The following is a 19,008-nucleotide window of genomic DNA, read 5'->3' on the forward strand; positions in this document are numbered from 1 at the left end:
TGTAACTTCTTCCTTATTCATGTGGTATGTCATTCTAAATTGATCATAACATGAAGGTAAGGAGTGCAAAATGATATCTATTGCTAGCTCCTCAGGAAAGTCAACATTCAGTTTCTTCAAGCGATCCACAAATCTTTGCATTTTCTGCATGTGGGTCGTGAGGGACTCATTGTCCTTCATTTGGGTGGTTATCATGGAGGAGATTATTTCATACCTATCTTGACGAGCACTTTGATGGTATCGCTCCATCAAGTCCATGTGCATCTCAAAAGGGTAATAGTCCTCATAGGACTTTTGGAGGTCAGCTGTCATTGTGGCAGTCATGATACATGCTACTTTGGTAGCATCCCTTTCATGTGCCTGAAATGCAGCAATCTCCTCTGGGGTAGCAGTTGACTCATCAATCTCCTTCAGCTCCTTATCAAGGACATATTCTTTGTCCTCATAGCGAGTGACCATCCTGATTTTCTGATCCAATCCATAAAATTGGATCCATCAAGGATGACTCTCCCACAAAGGTTCATGAGAGAGAAGGAGCCAGTAGGGTTTGAGCCAGAAGCATTGTTTTTGGAAGACATCTGAAATGAAAGAATAAGTTTAGATTAGATTTCAGGATAGTCCTTAATAAAGCACCCAAATGCTATATTAAGGCTAGGACCCAACACAATATTTTATAACTTAGAAGAGGGATGCCGTAATCCAAGCTATAAAATATTTGAAGGTAGGTGAATGACGATTCACCAATTTCCACCATAAAACGGAATAAATCTTATTAGGTTTTAATTGGTTTAGAAATTCCTAGGTTCTTTGAGATTCATTGAACTTTTCAATGGCATGTTTCAATCTCGAGTGTGCCCTTCAAGTTTTGTGACTGGGATGCCGAGGATCACAAAACAAGGTGTGAAGTAACCATGCAAATTACTTGGTACACTTAATGTATTACCCCTCAATCGAAGTGCCAGTTAACCACACACGCTCCAACGATACTATGATAAACATTAAGTCACCCTTTGCCTACCTTGATAAGTCCAAGTTAGTGTGCCGGTTAACCACACACGCTCCACTAACGACTTAATCAAAGTGCAAAGTGTAATTTCATGGATTAGCACCTTATTCACATTTTCCTAAAGTAACTAAGATTGCGAATTTATAAATGTTTAGTTACTTTAGTATATTCATAATACTTATTATGAGAATTTATAAGTCCTTGTTCTACCTTTTCGGCTAACGACCCTCCACCGATCAAGGAAGCGGTGGGTGAGAATGGACACCCATGAAGCTGCCATTTTATAGGCAACAACCTTATACCCCCCTTATAGACTGGCTTCGTGAATGAGGCCTACTAATGGTAAACGACTTTTATCTTATACATATATAATTATTATTCACTTATAATATTATAAAGTATAAGGGTTGAATTTTAATATTTAAAATTCTAAGGGTTGGAACTAAAGTTTTAATTATGACTTTACTTGTTCCAAAACTTGAGGGCAAGTTTTGTAAACTTTCAAAACTTTTCATTTCTCATAACTTATGATTTTATTAGTGTATTAAAATAAAGACTCTTCATTTTCATAACTCTTGTGTTCTTTTAATGGTTTTAATTCAAGTGTGACTCTTGGTTTTCCATAACTTGAGGACAAGTTATGGACTCCATTAAAACACATAATGATCAAGAATTAACTAACATGGAGGTTACAAATAATTCCTATGATCATCTAAATTCATAAGTTCAAGAACATGATTATCAAGAATTTCAAGAATTATAACATCATGGAATTTTGATATTGGCCATTGTAAATGGATTAGAACAACCATTACACCATCTAAAACAAGTTTAATAACACCAAAACAGTTTAGGGTAATGTTTCTAGTCTATTTCCAGCAGCAAAAGTCGAAAAACTGCATTCTGAGGCTCCTACTCGTCGAGTGCACGAACCTACTCGATGAGTAGGATGAGTTTTCACATGAACTCGGCGAGTCCCCCCATGGACTCGGCGAGTTCATCATGCAGACAGCACAAAATCGACTTTTTTCACTATTTTGCATCAAGTATCAAACAAGCAAGCATAGGCTCTGATACCACTGTTGGGTTTTGAGCAATTCTAACACTCCTAAGTGTACATGCAACCCTAGAAAACCTTGGATCTATGTTTGTCTAAGATACATGCAAAATACTTTTTCCAGGGTTCATAAACCTATCTAGCATACATGGGGAACTTTATAATAAAAGAGATAGCTAGAAATACATACCTTGTTGTTGTTATGATTCCTTGAAACCTTGTGAGCCTAGCACCTCAAGTTTGATGCCTCAAATGCTTCACACAACACCAAGTACACTTGGAATAAACTCTAAGAGGATAAGAACACTTGGATTTTCGGCTAGCCCTCTTTTTTCACTCTAGTAACCAAAAATGGTGAATAATAGCTTCTTTATATAGTATGTTACAATTAGGGTTACACCATGTAAACCCTAATTGTCATGACCTTTCATTTCCATGACCCATGGGTTATGTAACCCCCATGGAGCATCTTATGGGTTTAACCCAACTTGATAATCCATGGAGCCTTGGCCCACTATATAAGTTATGGATGATTGACACAATCAACCCATATATTTAATTAGTCTTCTTTTGATCACATAATTAATTCTAAATTAATTATTGATCAATTCTAACTAAATATTATTATTCTTATTATTAATATATTAGAACTTATAATATATTAATAAACCATAAGTGTCTTATTTCTCTCATTTAGTCTATCCAAGTGCATGATGCCATGCAACCCAAATGGACTATGCCGGGTCGGGTCAAGTACATACCAAATATAGTTATGGACTTAGACACTATATCCAACAAACCTCTCATGCTCCACCAGCGGCACATAACGAGAGCGGAACATCTCTGAGAACTACTCCCATGATACATCAGCTCTCTACTCAGAAGAAAATGAACTATTAGCAAGCCTCCACCAATCTTTCGCTCTGGTCCTCAGAAGTTCAGAGTGCACCTGAACTTCTGGTCAGCTGGGCAAGAACAGGTGAAGAAACATCCCTCCACATTAGATAGCCACCTCATGGCTATGATCGGGTCCTGCACTCCATCGAAATTTTGGGGCTTCGTATTGTCGAAATCCCACTACTAAAAATTTGACCCGATCCAACCCCTACAGCCACAACGGCTGCGGTGGCTGCAGCAGCATCAGTCTTAAACAAAGCAGCATAACACTCATCAAAGTACTCAATCATGGAGGTCTTAATAGACCCAAAAATATCTGGAAACTGAGCTCGGAAGCGAGCAACAATCTCCTCCTACAGGATCTCCCTAATCTTGTCATCCAACGCAGCTGACTTACCCTGACTGCTAGCTCCTAATCCTGATCCCGATCCGGACCCAACCTCAAATCGTCACGTAGTCACCATACTGAAAATGAAACAGGAGGATATCACATAATACACATATCATATCAGTGGAATCAACTCCCAACATAGCCCCAAGGGTTGTGACTTCCCAGTTACGTGTACAGGTCCTGTGCTTTCAGTAGTACAGGCCCATACTACCTTCCACACCTACCCGTATTTGTTTCAGAGAATCATCACAACACCCTAACAATACACACTATCATAATCATACACTCAATCCCCACTCCCTAGAGGAAAGGTACTATGCCTGTATAAATATCCATAAATATTATATGTCATTGTCTCTCTGCCCATATAAATAGTGATATATAGTATACGTCGTTGTTACTCTGGCCGAACCTCTAGAGCAACATTCTACCCAACCGTAGCACTAGCCAAGTTTAGGATAAGGCACCTTACCTAGTTGTTACTTTTCCCAATTATCTTGTTTCCAAATAACCATAATTAAGGGGTGTGTGTGTGTGTATATATATATATATATATATATATATATATATATATATATATATATATATCGCAAAATAAAATATATTCATATATATACAAAATAATTATGAGATTTAAAATATATAGTTATCAAATATAAAATTAAAGGGGTTTATATTATGATAGTTATAGGAAATCACTCAATCAGAAATATAAAAGATATAATCACTCTAATAGAAGTATCCTAGCGGCATACTTCTATAATAAAAGATATAATCACTCTAATAGATGTATCCAAGGGGCATACTTATAGAATAAAAGATATATTCGCTCTAATAAAAGTATCCAAGGCACATACTTCTGCAATAAAATATATAATCACTCTAATAGAAGTATCCAAGGGGCATACTTCTGGAATAAAAGATATAATCACTCTATTATAACTATCTAAGGGGCATACTTCTGGAATAAAACATATAATCACTCTAATAAAAGTATCCAAGAGGCATACTTTTGGAAGGAAATGTATAATCACTCTTAATACAAGTATTGCTTTATACAAGCATACTTCTGGGATAAAATATGATAATAGAAGTATCCAAGGGGCATACTTCTGAAATATAAAGTATTGGCGATATGTGCCTATAAGATAATAATACTACATATAAGATTATATTATACTCCATTTGATAGGATAAAACCTAAAGAGAATGGTAGTATGTGATAAAAAGTAAGCGTTAAAAGTTTAGTATCTAGAAATAGTAAAATACTATTAGAAGATACCTTGACGATATAAATCAAAATACTTTTAAAACTTAATAAATTTACACATAAAAAGTATTTTCAATGATATAACACTCAGCCTCATCTTCAGCCCCCAGACCTCAAACCCTCACCCACGAAACCCTAGTGCATCTTGTGAGTGTTTGAGCCACCTTGGTGTGTTTTGTGTGCTCTTCAAGATGAAGAAGAAAAAGAAGGAAGTTGGAGGTTCAAGAAGGATGAAGTACATGCAGAAGATACACTCCGTTTGCTGCATTTCTTGGTAATCAAGGCTTCATCTTGGCTTTTGGTTTATTAGATCTCCTTATATCCCCTTTTTGGAAGGTTTTTGGTCCAAGAATGGTTGTCTTTGGGTTTTGGACGTCCCCCAAGCATGATCCTTTCAGATCTGGAAGTATTTGGGGGTGGTTATGGCATAAAGGTGCAAGCTTTATGCCATTAGGAAGTCCCATACAAGCTTAAAGAGATTATTATGGCCTCTTGGATCCCTAAAGGCCATGCAAGGAAGTAAAGTCCAGGACTTTACGTGGTTATTGGATGTCTAGAGTCTAGATCTTAATTTCCCTATCTTGGTTTGGTGTAATAAGGGTTTTTGGACCATGGGGTTATGTCTTAATGATCTAGGGTTTTGTCTAAACCCATTACGAAGGACTTATGATGGGTAAAGCTGGAAACTTTACCCTTAATAAGTCATTTCCAGAGTGTTTATGAAGTTTGGAGTTCAGATCTGAAGTATAGGGGCTTAATCCTTTAAGATAGTCCAACAGACCGAGGAACTCGGTGAGTCCAGGGAAGGACTCGACGAGTTTAAGTGAGTTGTCCCGTTTTCCGGTTATGGGTGAACTCAGCGAGTCAGGGGAATGACTCGGCGAGTTGACTCGGTTTGTCACGAGTCTGGTTAGACAGGGAACTCGGCGAGTCAGGGGCTGACTCGACGAGTTGGTTCGCGATTATAGGATTCTGAGCTTTTGAACTCGGCGAGTTGATGGAGCAACTCGACGAGTCAAGTCAACCTGGAAGTGTTGACTTTGACCATGGACCGTTGACTTTGACTTTGACCAGAGTTGACTTAGTTTGACTTCTGGAGGGCATTTTGGGACTAAGTGTTATGTTGGTATTGGTAGCTAGGGGAGCAGCAGTTCGGGGAATTGTCGGATAGCAGCCGGAGGTTTCAGCCAGTCTTCAGTTGTGCGAGGTGAGTCTCCTCACTGTATGAATGGGTCTAAGGCCACAATGCCGACCCATGTAGTTTATGAGTAGGAAGACCCGGGGGTTAGCCCTTGGCATTGTATGTTAGTATGTAATTCCGGACCAAGGTCCGATGTCGGGCGGGTGCCCAAGGAATATTTGTATGTTAGTTTATACTTGTTGTCTGTGTGATACTTGTATGTGCCTGGTAGGGAGGTGAGTGTAGGCGAGGTCCCGTATCTCACCACTAGCAGAGTATGGACGGGGTTCCGTATCTCATTAGTAGCAGAGCAGGGGCGAGGCCCGAGTTAGGAGAGAGGTGAGTGTGGGCGGGGACCCGTATCTCACTATCAGCAGGAGCGTGGATGGGGTTCCATGACGCATCAGTAGCAGAACAGGGGCGGGGCCCAAGATATGCGAGGCCTTAGAACATGAATTCAGTAGAGTATGTTTAGTTTATGTGTTATGTGCTATGTTATAGATTGTATGTGTTTAGCTGGCGGGGTTCGGAGCCAGGCGGGGCCTAAGGGAGACAGATCTGTATACCTAGCGGGGCTCAATGTCAGGAGAGGCCTGATGTAGGGCGGGGCCCGATGCTGGGCAAGGCCCGATGCAGCAGGCAGGGGCCCAGTATGTGGTTATGTGTATGTGGTTATGCGTATACGGTATGTGCTAGGTTGTGGAACTCACTAAGCTTCGTGCTTACGATTTTCAGTTTTGGTTTCAGGTACTTCCAGTAGCGGAGGGAAGAGCTCAGGTTGATCACATGGCACACACCAAGAAGTTTTAGCCTTATATGTTTTTACTCGGATAATTAGAACATGTTTTGAACTGATACTCTAATTTTATATATCAATCTTTAGTTTGGGTTGAAAGGATTTGATACTTAAGGTTTTATTAATGTTTTAAAAAGAAATTTTTTGTCATGATTTTTGGGGCGTTACAGGTACACTATTTATTCTGATAACGAGAGTCTAAGGTATCTGATGGATCAGCCGAACTTGAACATGAGACATCACATATGGTTGGACGTGGTGAAGGATTATGATTGCGAGATTTTTTACCACCCGGGGTAGACCAATGTTGTGGTTGAGGCCTTGAGTCGCAAGGCAGTTAATGCACCCATCAGGGATCTATGTTTGAGAATGGTTATTGTCTCATCCTTGTTGGAATTGCTCAAGAAATCTCAAGTACATGCATTGAAGAAGGAAAAGTGGAAGGAAGAAAGGATAAGGGGTCAGATTTCATTTTTCGTCAGGGATAGTGGAGGACTACTGACTTAATATGGCAGGGTTTAGGTCTCGATTGCTGGTGGGGTTAGGCATACATTATTAGAAGAAGCCCATAAATCAAAGTTTTGGATTCATCCGGGGGCCACAAAGATGTACTGATACCCGAGGTTAATTTATTGGTGGTCCTGTATGAAGAGGGAGATAACATTACATCTGGAACGGTGCCAGAATTGCCAGAAAGTTAAGGCCGAACATCAGAGACCCCACGACAAGATGCATTCATTGCCAATCCCCATGTGGAAATAGGAGGATATTACCATTGATTTTATTACTAAATTTCCAAGGATAGCAAGGGGACTGGATGACATATACATCAGAGAAGTTGTTCGGTTGTGTCATTGTTGATAGATTGACCAAGAGTGCTCATTTCATTCCTATCACTGAGAGAATTTCTATCAAGAAGTTGGATGATATATACATCAGAGAGGTAGTTATTCGACACATGGTCCCAGTTTCTGTGGTCTCTGACCGTGAAGCCCATTTCACCTCCAGAATTTAGAGGAAGTTTCATGAGGAGTTGGTTACTCAGCTACATTTCAGCACAACATACCATCCCCAAAACGATGAAGAAAATAGGTAGACTATTCAGATACTCGAAGATATGCTCAAGGCATGTGTGTTGGATTTCAGTGGGAGTTGGGATACTTACCTTCCATTGGTCGAGTTCTCTAACAACAAAGTTATCATTCCAGTATTAATCGACCACCTGTCGAGATGTGGTACGGGAGGAAGTGTCGGACCCCGGTTTATTGGGGAGAAGTCAGAAATTGGATTATGGGGAGTACTGATGTAGTACTCAAGAGTACCGCGTTGATACAGTAGGTACGCGATCGGATACGGACCGCATAGAGTCGCCAAAAGAGCTATGCTGACCGAAAATGTTCAAACCTCAAGTTTCAGATCGGAGATTTTGTGCTTCTGAAGGTGTCACATTGGAAATGTGTCATCCGGTTCAGTAAGTGAGGCACATTGGCGCCTAGGTATATTGGTCCCTTTAGGATTACTGCCTGTGTGGCCAAGGTTGCGTATCCTTTGGAGCTTTCTGATGAGATTAGCCAGATTCACAATAATTTTAACGTTTCTCAATTGTGTAAATTCTTGGCGGATGATTTTGTAGTGGTGCCTTTAGATGACATTTAGGTTGATGAGAGTCTGAGCTATGTAGAAAGACCGATTGTGATTCTCGACAGGAAGACGAAGACCCTACGCAACAAGGTGGTGGGCTTAGTGAAAGTACAATAGCATCATCGGAAGGGTTCTGAGTGGACTAGGGAACTTGAGGAGGAGATAAGGGAGGAGTATCCTGAGTTGTTTGTGGCAGCAGGCTTCACGGAGGAAGTCTGATTCAAGTGGCGGAGAGTTGTAACATTCGGATCTTTGAGGTATGAATTTTAAAAGCTTTATAGGATTTTTGGTTGGCCAAGACATGGTGGAGACATCGCCACGACGTGGCAGTGCATTTATGAGGCACACATCTTTAATGAGTGCTACGACATGGCGCTACATTGGCCACAATATGGCATCCGTTTTGTGTAAAACCCTAGTTTTGAGTTTTATGCCCTATTTAAGGGATGTGATGGCTAAGGTTTTCACGCCCTCAGCCTCCATCACCTCCCTCTCATTCTCTTTGTATCCCTAGCCTCCATTGTTGAAGGTCTTGAGCTATTGTTGGTATTTTGGTGCTTTGAAGAAGAAGGAAGCACACTTGGAAAGTGTATCTAGCTTGCAAGCCTCATCATCATCTCCAAACTTATATCTAGACCTTTTTAAGTGATCAAGATTCAACCTTTAATGCTTTATGTCTCTAGATCTAGGTCTTTGTCCCATTTTCTTCATGATGATGTAGTTAAAGTGGAAGCATCCCATAAAGTTAGCAACTTTATGGATCCTTGAGGTCCTTGGTTCCATATATGAAGTGTGTTAATGTTTTGGAGCACCTTTCATGAAATATTGGTGTTTTTCTTCACTTTTATGTTTTTAATATCTGAAGTGTGTTGATGTTTTGGAGAATTTTGCATGAAATATTGGTGTTTTTCTTCCCATTTTACCTAGCTTGAGCTCTAGCCATGTATCGGTCATGCATGGCCGAAAATCATCAATATTTAGGACTTAATTGTCATTAGGAAGCTTTCTAGAAAGGATGAAGGGTTGGATTAATGATTTGGGTACTGAATTAATTAATTTGTGAAAATTCATTGCCCACGGTCTGGCATCCTGTTCACCATGACATGGGGACTAGGGAATTCGCAACTGTTTTGGACTTTCATTGCTACGGTGTGGTGATTTGTGTTCCATGACATGTCGATTATTTTTCTTGCGACTGAGAGGTTGATTCAAGGCCAAACTCATCAACCATGGTGTGGCCATGGATTGGCCACAACGTGGGGTCAGTTAAAGTCAAACTTTGACCGTTGACTTTTTTTAACTAGGTTGACTTTCGGTCAAATTGTTTGTATTATAGTATAGACTAAGGTGGGACCTTGTATGATTAAATAGGTGGGAAGTAGCACCTGTTTTGTGACACTGAGCTGAGATTTGTCTTGTCCTGTGAGAAAGGTGAGTCTTTTCGCTATACTGTGTAGGATGTTAGTTGTCTTTGTGACTCTTGCATGTGTATGTTGGGTTCGACCCATTTATTATATGTTGTACTTGGCCCATTTATTATATGTTACGCTATGCTATTTGCATTATTAGGTTGGGCCTATTCGTATGTACGTTGGGTTGGACCCATTTACATGTTGGTTTGGGCCCATTTGTATGGTATGTGGTATTTTAGGTAACTCACTAAGCTTTGTTCTTATGGTTTGTGGTTTAAACATTTTTCAGGTACTTCCAGTTCCTAAGGGAAGGGCCTAGCTTGACTGCATAGCATCCCCTTAATATTTCTACATCAATGATTATTTTACTCTGATGATTTTGATATATTTGTACCATGATCGGTTTTGAAACACATGATGTATGGATATAATGATTTTAAAAATGAAATTTTTTATCAATATTTTGGGACGTTACAAAGTGGGTCTGTGAACTCACCCTAGTAGCGTGTTTCGCGTAGTGTCGGGAACTCAACATCTCCGGATCACTCAGGAGGGGAGGACTTCGACCAGAGAGAGAGGTGTGTGTGAGGGATGTAGAATGGCTCTAATGCACACTTCTATTTATAGCAAAATTTTGGATCACACATTGTGTGAATATCGATACGCGTTGGCCCCATTCGGGTGATGACACGTGTCACTCTCTCGTTGGGCCACGTCATTCGTATCTTTGCGAATCGGATGTCAGAGTGTGTGTCACGCATGACGCGTGCCCAACATTATTGTTTTTGTCAATTCTGTAACTCCTGTATACGAGCTTCATTTTCAATGTTCTCTATACCCCACGTGAAGGTCTTGACGAGCACTACAACTTTTGTTTAGGTTCTTTTGGTTCATTTTACCTTTATTTTTAGACCATTAATTTCGTACGGAGGGGTATTTTTAAATGATCTTTATAAAATCATAACTCTCCCCTACGGGCTCCATTTTTGGTGTTCTTCACCTCATAAATCTTATCTTGGGGAGTACTAAGTTTCTCCTTTTTATGGCTCTAGCTAAACCTCGACCAATCTATCCGTAACTTTTCACGACGCAAAATTTTGTGCACGATTGATTTTTATATTTTATAAAAATCATATCTTTTCCATACGGAGTCGGATTTTTATGAATTTTATATTTTTAGAATCGCGTCGATGCGTACTATCTGAATCTGTTAATATCTTTATATGGTGGTACGACTTTTTGCGCCCCTAGTTCTTAGCTTCTCAACCTATTTTGCCATATTTTGATGAATATAAAAGGAAAAAATCGTGTACTTTTATTGGTATTAGATAAATGTTACATCTTTAGTCTATTACATTTATCTATTTAACTATTCCTATCAGCGATTGGTGTCGTATTTTTCTCGGTTGTCACAAATGGCATTTCAATACGGGTGAGTGTATTTAATTGGATTCGACAGATGTATTCTGGAGAAAGCTTGATCTATCAAAGTCAATTTCTGTAGAAAATGAGGATATTCGTTGTGAGGGTAATTTAGAAATAATTAAACAAAACTTCTATCAGCAGTCGAAAGCAGGGAAAAATGTATGATAAGAAAGCTAAGAGATATGTTCCTACCAAGCAAAACACGCATTAAAGAACCCGCAATTCAAAAAAAAATACACATAGACAACCAAGCTTGAAGAAACAAAAACAAAAGCGAGTTGATTCTACAAATCAACCTCTCAGAAGACGTAGCTATTCAACCACATCAAAATATGTTAGATTGGATCTACTAGGGTTGGACAATGAACCGACAAGACATAGTTCATACATAACCACAATTCCAGTCTTGAATGAACCAATTCCAGACTTGAATGACATTCCATATTTGAACCAGGGGCCTCAATCATGCTACATTCATCCATTAATGGATGAAATTCCACTCATCTGAAATACTTCTCATTTGGAATGGATCATGGCTTGGTGGTTCGTCATTTAAGTCAATCTCGTACGAATAACTATGTCTTTTAGGTTCTTTATTTAAATCCAATCCAACAAACTCTGATGTGGTTGAGAAGTTGCATCTACGAGGAGCTTGGTTTGGATGATCGGCTTTCTTTTTCTATTGTTTCTTCACATTTGGTCGTCCACAAGTGTTTTTTTGAACTGTAGGTTCTCCAACGTCAGTTTTATGCGAATCAAATATCTCTTCTAGCTTTCTCAAATAAGCTTTTTCTCGACTTTTGATTGTTTGTTGAAGTTTTCTTTAATTTTTTTCAACTATATCATCGCACACAATATTTTCATCTACTACAGGCTTTGTATCTAAAATATCAAACTTCCTCAAAAAGACATCTATTGAATTAATCCAAGGGTATATCTTCACCTGTATTGAAATATAAAATAATTCTTTATATAACATTTTAAAATCTATCTGTATGTGGTAGTTGAACATACTAACTTGAATTCGAGTAAACAGAAAGCATGTAAGCACATGGTAACCCACAATTGTTATGAAGTTTGCAACCACAATTCGAGGAGTCTAAATTTAGATCATTCAACCTTTGAAAGCATGAAAGCACATGTTAACCCAAAACTGGTCCAAGAATGTTTATCCTTCTACGACTATTTCGGAGACGTTCATCCTTCACATACATTGGTCTTCTTCGGAGAATAAGGTGTTCCAGTGGTCCTTCTCATGATCTCCCTTTCTATCGTCGATGTCTCCATCAGAAACGATGGTAACGATGGTTGCCTGTATTTTCTCGATCTGGTCATGGTGGTTAACGACTATAAACGGTGGTTCAAGGTAGTAGAATGATGGCAGTTGTTAGTGGATGTTTGGTTCTCTGTCTCTCTTTTCTTGGTCTGTCTCTGGCGGGAACGATGGTTGCCTCTATTTTCTCAATCTCGTCATGGTGGTTAACGACTATAAACGATGGTTCACGGTGCTTCAAGGTAGTCGAACGATGGCAGTGGTTAGTGGATGTTTGGTTCTCTATCTCTCTTTCTTTTTTTCTATCTCCGGTGAGTGAGAATAAAAAATAACATTTTAGATTGAGAATAAAGAATAACATTTTAGTTAGGATATTGATTTATTTGTATAATTTTTATTATTTAAGGTTGGATTAAAATACAAGAAGCTATAAATATTTTAGAGTGTTATTTTGGAATTAAATAAAGATTTAAACGTTGATGAACTATTCATGTCAAGTTTGAAAACATTGACATAACTTGGATTTAACTTAGTAAACAAAGATTCATACTAAATTGTTAATATTTTAACATTTTATGGCTTAGGTTATAGTTTACAAAATGTGATTGGGTGTCATTTTGGGGTCAAAGCCAAAAATTAAAATGTCGAGTAACCAAACTTGAAAAAAAATGAAAAGATTATAACACGATCTCTCCCAACTCCTTTTCCCTTTCATTTAAGTGACTAAATTAAAAATCGAAGGGTGTCTCTAAGCCCCGTTTGATACGCATCTTTCCAGGTTCAAACAGATCATTCTGGCTGAATGGACCGGAAAGACTGTTTGATTTGCACAAAAAAAGAGGTCTTTCCCGGTAAGATATGTCTTTCCCAGAAAGCCCCAAAATCATATCTTTCTGGCTGAATGGGCTGGAAAGACAATTATGCACCAAACCCCGCCTCTTTCTTTATTTATTGGATTATTAATTTTTTTTAAATAATTTTTTAAAATTTATTTTTTATTGAATTATTACTTTTTTTCATCATTCAGCACAGTCAATCAGATGTACAATCAAACAACATGGTTTCTTTCCCAGTCAGAAAACTTTCCCAGACAACACTTTACCGGACAACACTTTCCCAGACAGAAACTATCAAATGGGACCTAAGTCAAATCATCAATGACAAGCTTATAATGTAACCATTCTTTCATCTCCGTGTTGTTTAAGATTCAATTGGCTTTTCCAAATTTGAAATTATGATGAACTTTGTGATTATTTCAAGTTGCAAAATGCAGTTTAAGTTTATAACATCAATCTAATGACTTTAGTTCATCTCTTTTTCCAAAAATAAAGTTGTGAAGCTTAAATGATGGATTTGAAATCCTAGCTTCATAAATTCATCCATAGATCCATTGTAATTCAAAGTCTAAGTATAAATTATGTTTAGTATTATGTTTTAGATACAATTTAAATGGTTCTAAATCCAAATCACGGCCTTGAAACCATCCATTAGATTGAAAGTGTGTTTTTGATGTTAATGGAGTTTTAAGCTTGATTTTGACAAAACACCCATGGGTATATTGGATTTATAAATTGAGCATGCTAATAAGGATGTGATGTGATTAGCAATTTATTTGTATAATCTTTAATTCAAATCATGGGTGAAAACTCAATCTAATGTTTATCTTTGAGTTTTAAAGCCTTAATAATGATGATGACTTTGATCCATGATTTGATCATTTAATGATTAATAAAATTAAATTTTCGGATTAACTACCTAACAAAATTTAAAATGTGGGTCAAAAAAAAAAAAAAAAAAAACCTGATATATTCAACTTGAGATAGCATTTAAACATACATAAAACATAAGCTTATTACCATTTAAAATGTGTTTGTTGTCTACTCTAATACAAACCAAATAGTTACTTTCAAAAAACAATGTTAAAGTCTGCTTCAATACAAACATAGTTACTTTCCAAAAACAATGTTAACTCTAGTAGAAAAAAAAAATAAGAAATCATCACTGCCGTGTATAAATCACTTGCAAAGAGTAATCATGATTCGTAAACATTAAAAATCGTTCTTGCATTTAGAATAATCCATATAAATATCAAAAATTATTCTCTTCATAAAAAACAAACAAATATAACTAAATTCTCTTTTCAAGAACGACTACAGATGGACTGAATCGTTCAAAAGATGAGGCTAGTAACGGGCAACACCCTCGACGTACCAAATTCAATGTTGATAAGATATCGAAAAGGATGAAGCTTGTATATGAAGTCGTTAAAAAATTGTATCATGTTATGTTTGATAAAAAAAAAACAAAAGAAAAATTGAATTTAAGGTTAGTATCAAGCCTAATCAAGGTTCTAAAATGTGTGAGGCGTGGCGTGACGATAAGGTCAAACCTCAAGCTTAACGAGCCATGATGTTTTTCAACGCGTGATGTAAGGCGGCGATTTTGTATTAATTTATAATTATATTACCATATAAATATAGATTTATATCAAATATAACTAGTTTTTAGAAGTATTATATTAACAATTAATAACAAAAAGTTAACAAAAAAACACAATGTTTGTATGTCCGATTAGAAAAAACATAAAAATGAGCAAAACAGCATGTCTCAAAAAAAAAAAAAACACGCGTCGTAACACGTCTTGCCATGCACGCCTAACAACAACGTTATGCGACTTTTCGTAAGGGCGAAGTCGGCCCTCATGCCATAGCACGCCTTGGCACGCGTCATGACGTGCATTTTAGAACACTGAACTTCAAAAAATTTTGTATGTTTGTCGGTTCAACAGGTTAAAGTTGATGATGACGATGGTGGTGGTAACGGGGATGAAAATGAAAAGGAGTAAGATATGTTACCATGTCAATATAGAAGAACAATAGGGTTTCATTTTCTAAAACCAATTGATAATATAAGGGATTACATATTGTCTTATATGCTAACATATAATTTTTCTTTTTACAGATGTGGGATTGGGTTTGCATCCTAACATGATAGGGTATGATAGGATGGGGTTGGGTGTGGTTGTGTAAGTGTTTTTATTTATTTTTTATTTTTATCTTTTTTTTCTTTTAATTGTAAAATCGATCAAAAGAAATGTAAAATAAATTAAAAATAATATAAAAGTTTTTTTTATGTGTGAAGATGTACACACCAAGATAGAAATTGAAAACTACCTTCATGAAGGTTTTTGAAGTTAGAGACTAAAGAGAAACACATGTCATAAAAAAGTTAAAATTTTAAATAGGTTGAAAGAGCTAAGAAATATGAGTTTTCATTTAATAGATTACTTCTATCAGTGATGTGGCAATGAATCAAAAGAGATCTGACATATAAGTGGATACCTTCCACCCTAAATCGTTAATGCGTAAAACTTGTTTCACCTCATACAACTATTTTACCTATGTTTGATTGTTGATCATATTTATACTATTTCCTAATTAATATTTTCATATTATATAGGATTCATTCACTTTACAGGATCAAAATAGTCTTTTATATAAAAAAAATATTAACAAGGAAAAAAAGGTAAAAAGGAGAGAGCAGCCGATAGGGGGTCAGTCAAAGACATATTGTATCGGATTCACCTTACTTTAATTTTATGTGACATATAATAATTTAATAGTAGTCCAAATGTTTTCTAAGATATATATTATTGTTGATAGTTTTAAAGAATTGTTTAACATGTTATTTTGTGAGATTTGATTTTAAGTCTTATATTTGAATACTATAAGAAATTTTAATTCGTATAATATATATTCATCTGTTGAATAGGCTATATAAACTTTACGACAATTATTTCAAAAAATTAAATGTTCTCGATACTAAAAATGGTGAACGCACCACCTAAGCAGCTCCTATAAACTCGTCTCAATGCAAACGTATGAGATCAATAAAGAAACACAACGTTTTTCAATATTTTTTATAATAAACTAGATGTTTACAATAGAGTTAAATAAACAATATCTTCTCGACAAATATTTTGTTATACTTCTCAGGTTGCCATATGTTTCAAAATCTAATTAACACCACAATGAGGTTGTAAATGATCTGATGCCATTTCGAGCCTTACAAATCTCAAGCTCGACCTGTTTAAATTATAGATCTGAAGCTCGTTTCAAGTCTTATTTGGAAACTTGGGCTCGATTCGTTAAAATTTAACAGGATCAAGCTCGAGTCATTTGTCGCAAGAGCATAAACGAGCCCAAGCTCGACTTGTTTAATTGTGAAAGCTCATGATTTTTTTTTTTTTTTTTTGAAATATTATGGATGAGAATGTAGACATACTTTGATTATTTTTGGAACCAACAAAATATTATTAAAAGATGCCACCAACTAACAAGATGCTAGATAGGGCATACATACTTTGATATTATTAAAAATAGTTTTACGTATCCCCTAATTGAGCTTCACACCTCACTAAGTGCCAAATCTCATCAAGTGCTTTTAACCCAATTACGGGTTGTCAAATTAAATAACATATGTAAATGATCATCTTAATAATTGTCCCTTATTTCTATGTTTTCCTTTTATCATATTGTAAGGTGCATATTCCATACTAGTCGTATTATTTTATAAAACTGGAAAATGTATTGAGAGCTTTTCTATGACGTATTTTTAAGGTGGGTGATAAAGGTTTGAAAATAAAGATTAAGTTCGAATGATTTTCATGTAAAGTAAAAAATACAATCAGAAATAATGTATAGGATGACGTAATCAGCAACGAAATTGCTTACGCCATCAACAGAAAACCTCTACGTGGTAACCACCATTTATTACCCCACCACAAACATTGTACAGTAGGACTGAGCTCACGTACTCTTCTGCTTTTTCATTGAGTAAATTACATGTTTGGTCACTTTAGTTTTGTTATAATTTCACCTTTGGTCCAACCATCAGAATATTGATAGGTCAATATCCATTTGCTTTTAACAAATTTAAGCTTGAGTAAATTACATGATCCCTATGGTTTGGGATAATCTACGTGTTTGGTCCCTAATTTTTTTTAAACTCGGACAGTCCCTAAAATGTAATTTTGTTGCGCGTTTGGTCCATGTTATACCTAAAAGACTTTATCGTCCTTTTTTTTTTCTTTTTTAATTTCTTAGTTATTTATTTCTTTTTTAAATTGTCAGTTATTATTTATTTTAACAGTAAAATAAATTAAAAATAATCCCCACAATATCTCTTATCTCTCCATCTATCTTCTCTAAATCAAAGGGAGAACACGTGAACACCGGTACCGTCCGACCACATCATCGGATCTGCACTCAAAAGTTGGACCACAACGTTGGAAACTCGACGATCTACTCTCAAAAGTCATCAGTAACCACTCGATGAGCCATATATGCACCTTCACCTTTTCACCTCCGCCAATTTCCTAAAAAACACCTTATGAATTTTGCTTATTTTAGATGAAACTAGATGGATTATGGGAAAGGAGGGATGAGATTGCTCTAAATGCACCTAAATTGTTGTTTAATGCTCTTAATTAGGGGGGGGGGGGTATGTAATACGTTGCTTAGTGTTTGAAAGTTGAAAATTGTGGGGCTTCTTCTTACACATGCTTCTGATTGGGTTTCTTTTTTCCACCTGCACATGAAATTAGGTATTCCTTTGCTGCCATGGTTTTTTCAGACGAACAGGAACAAAACGGAGGTGTAGAAACCCTACTTGTATCCAGGTGGGCAAGGCGACTTGACCTGCTCCTACACTTGTACTATGGTTTCTTTTGTTGAAGATCTAAAAAGACGGTAGTGCTTCACCAGAAGAGCCTCCGGCTGTAGGTTTCTTGATTTAGGGCTCGGTAAGAGTTTGAAACACTAACGACTATTGACTAGAGTGTGTGTGTGTGTGTGTGTGTGAGAGGAAAAAAAGAGACATGAGAGAGAGACAGAAAGAACTTCACACTTTCATACAAGTGGTTGCGATGAAACGGCGTCGGTGGTGCTTCACCAGAAGAGAGTCGTCGATGATGATTTTTGTGGAACCGCGACGAGGTTTTGAAGAGGGAAGTCGGAATGGAGTCGATGGTTTCTTGATGTTAGGCTACAAAGTGTTTATTTGATTTTTTATTTTATTTTAATTTATATTGTAATTATAGTATTATAAGTAATAAAAAAATTATAATAAGGGTAATATAGTGATTTTATTTCTAATAGGGACCAAACACGCAACAAAATTACTTCTTAAGGTCCGTCCGAGTTAAAAAAAATTAAGGACCAAACACGCCAAATACCCCAAACTACAGGGACTATTCGCATAATTTACTCTTTAAACTTTAGTCTAAATGTAAAAAGTTTACTTACCCTTTCTATTTTTTTCTTTTATCCATTTATAAAATTTAACAAGGCAAAGCAACCAAAAATGGGAATCTTAACTGATTTAACCGATATAACTGGTCCATTATAATTGAAACATTATTGAAAATGGTGTTTCGGTTTTTTATTTCCATTAACCGAATGAAAATAGTTCGGTTTCAGTTTTATTGTAAAACGGCCATATACATAACCAAATAGAACTACATGCAACTAATAAAAAAATTATATATAAGTAATTGTATTAATTAAAAAATGAATTGAAATTGAATAGAATTTGAGATGCAAAAAAAGTAAAAATTGTCATCATAATATTTAACAAATAGTAGCGAACTTTCGCTTTTTC

Source organism: Lactuca virosa, chromosome 8, assembly GCF_052849685.1.
Source record: "Lactuca virosa cultivar CGN04683 chromosome 8, Lactuca_virosa_CGN04683_v6, whole genome shotgun sequence".
NCBI lineage: Eukaryota > Viridiplantae > Streptophyta > Magnoliopsida > Asterales > Asteraceae > Lactuca > Lactuca virosa.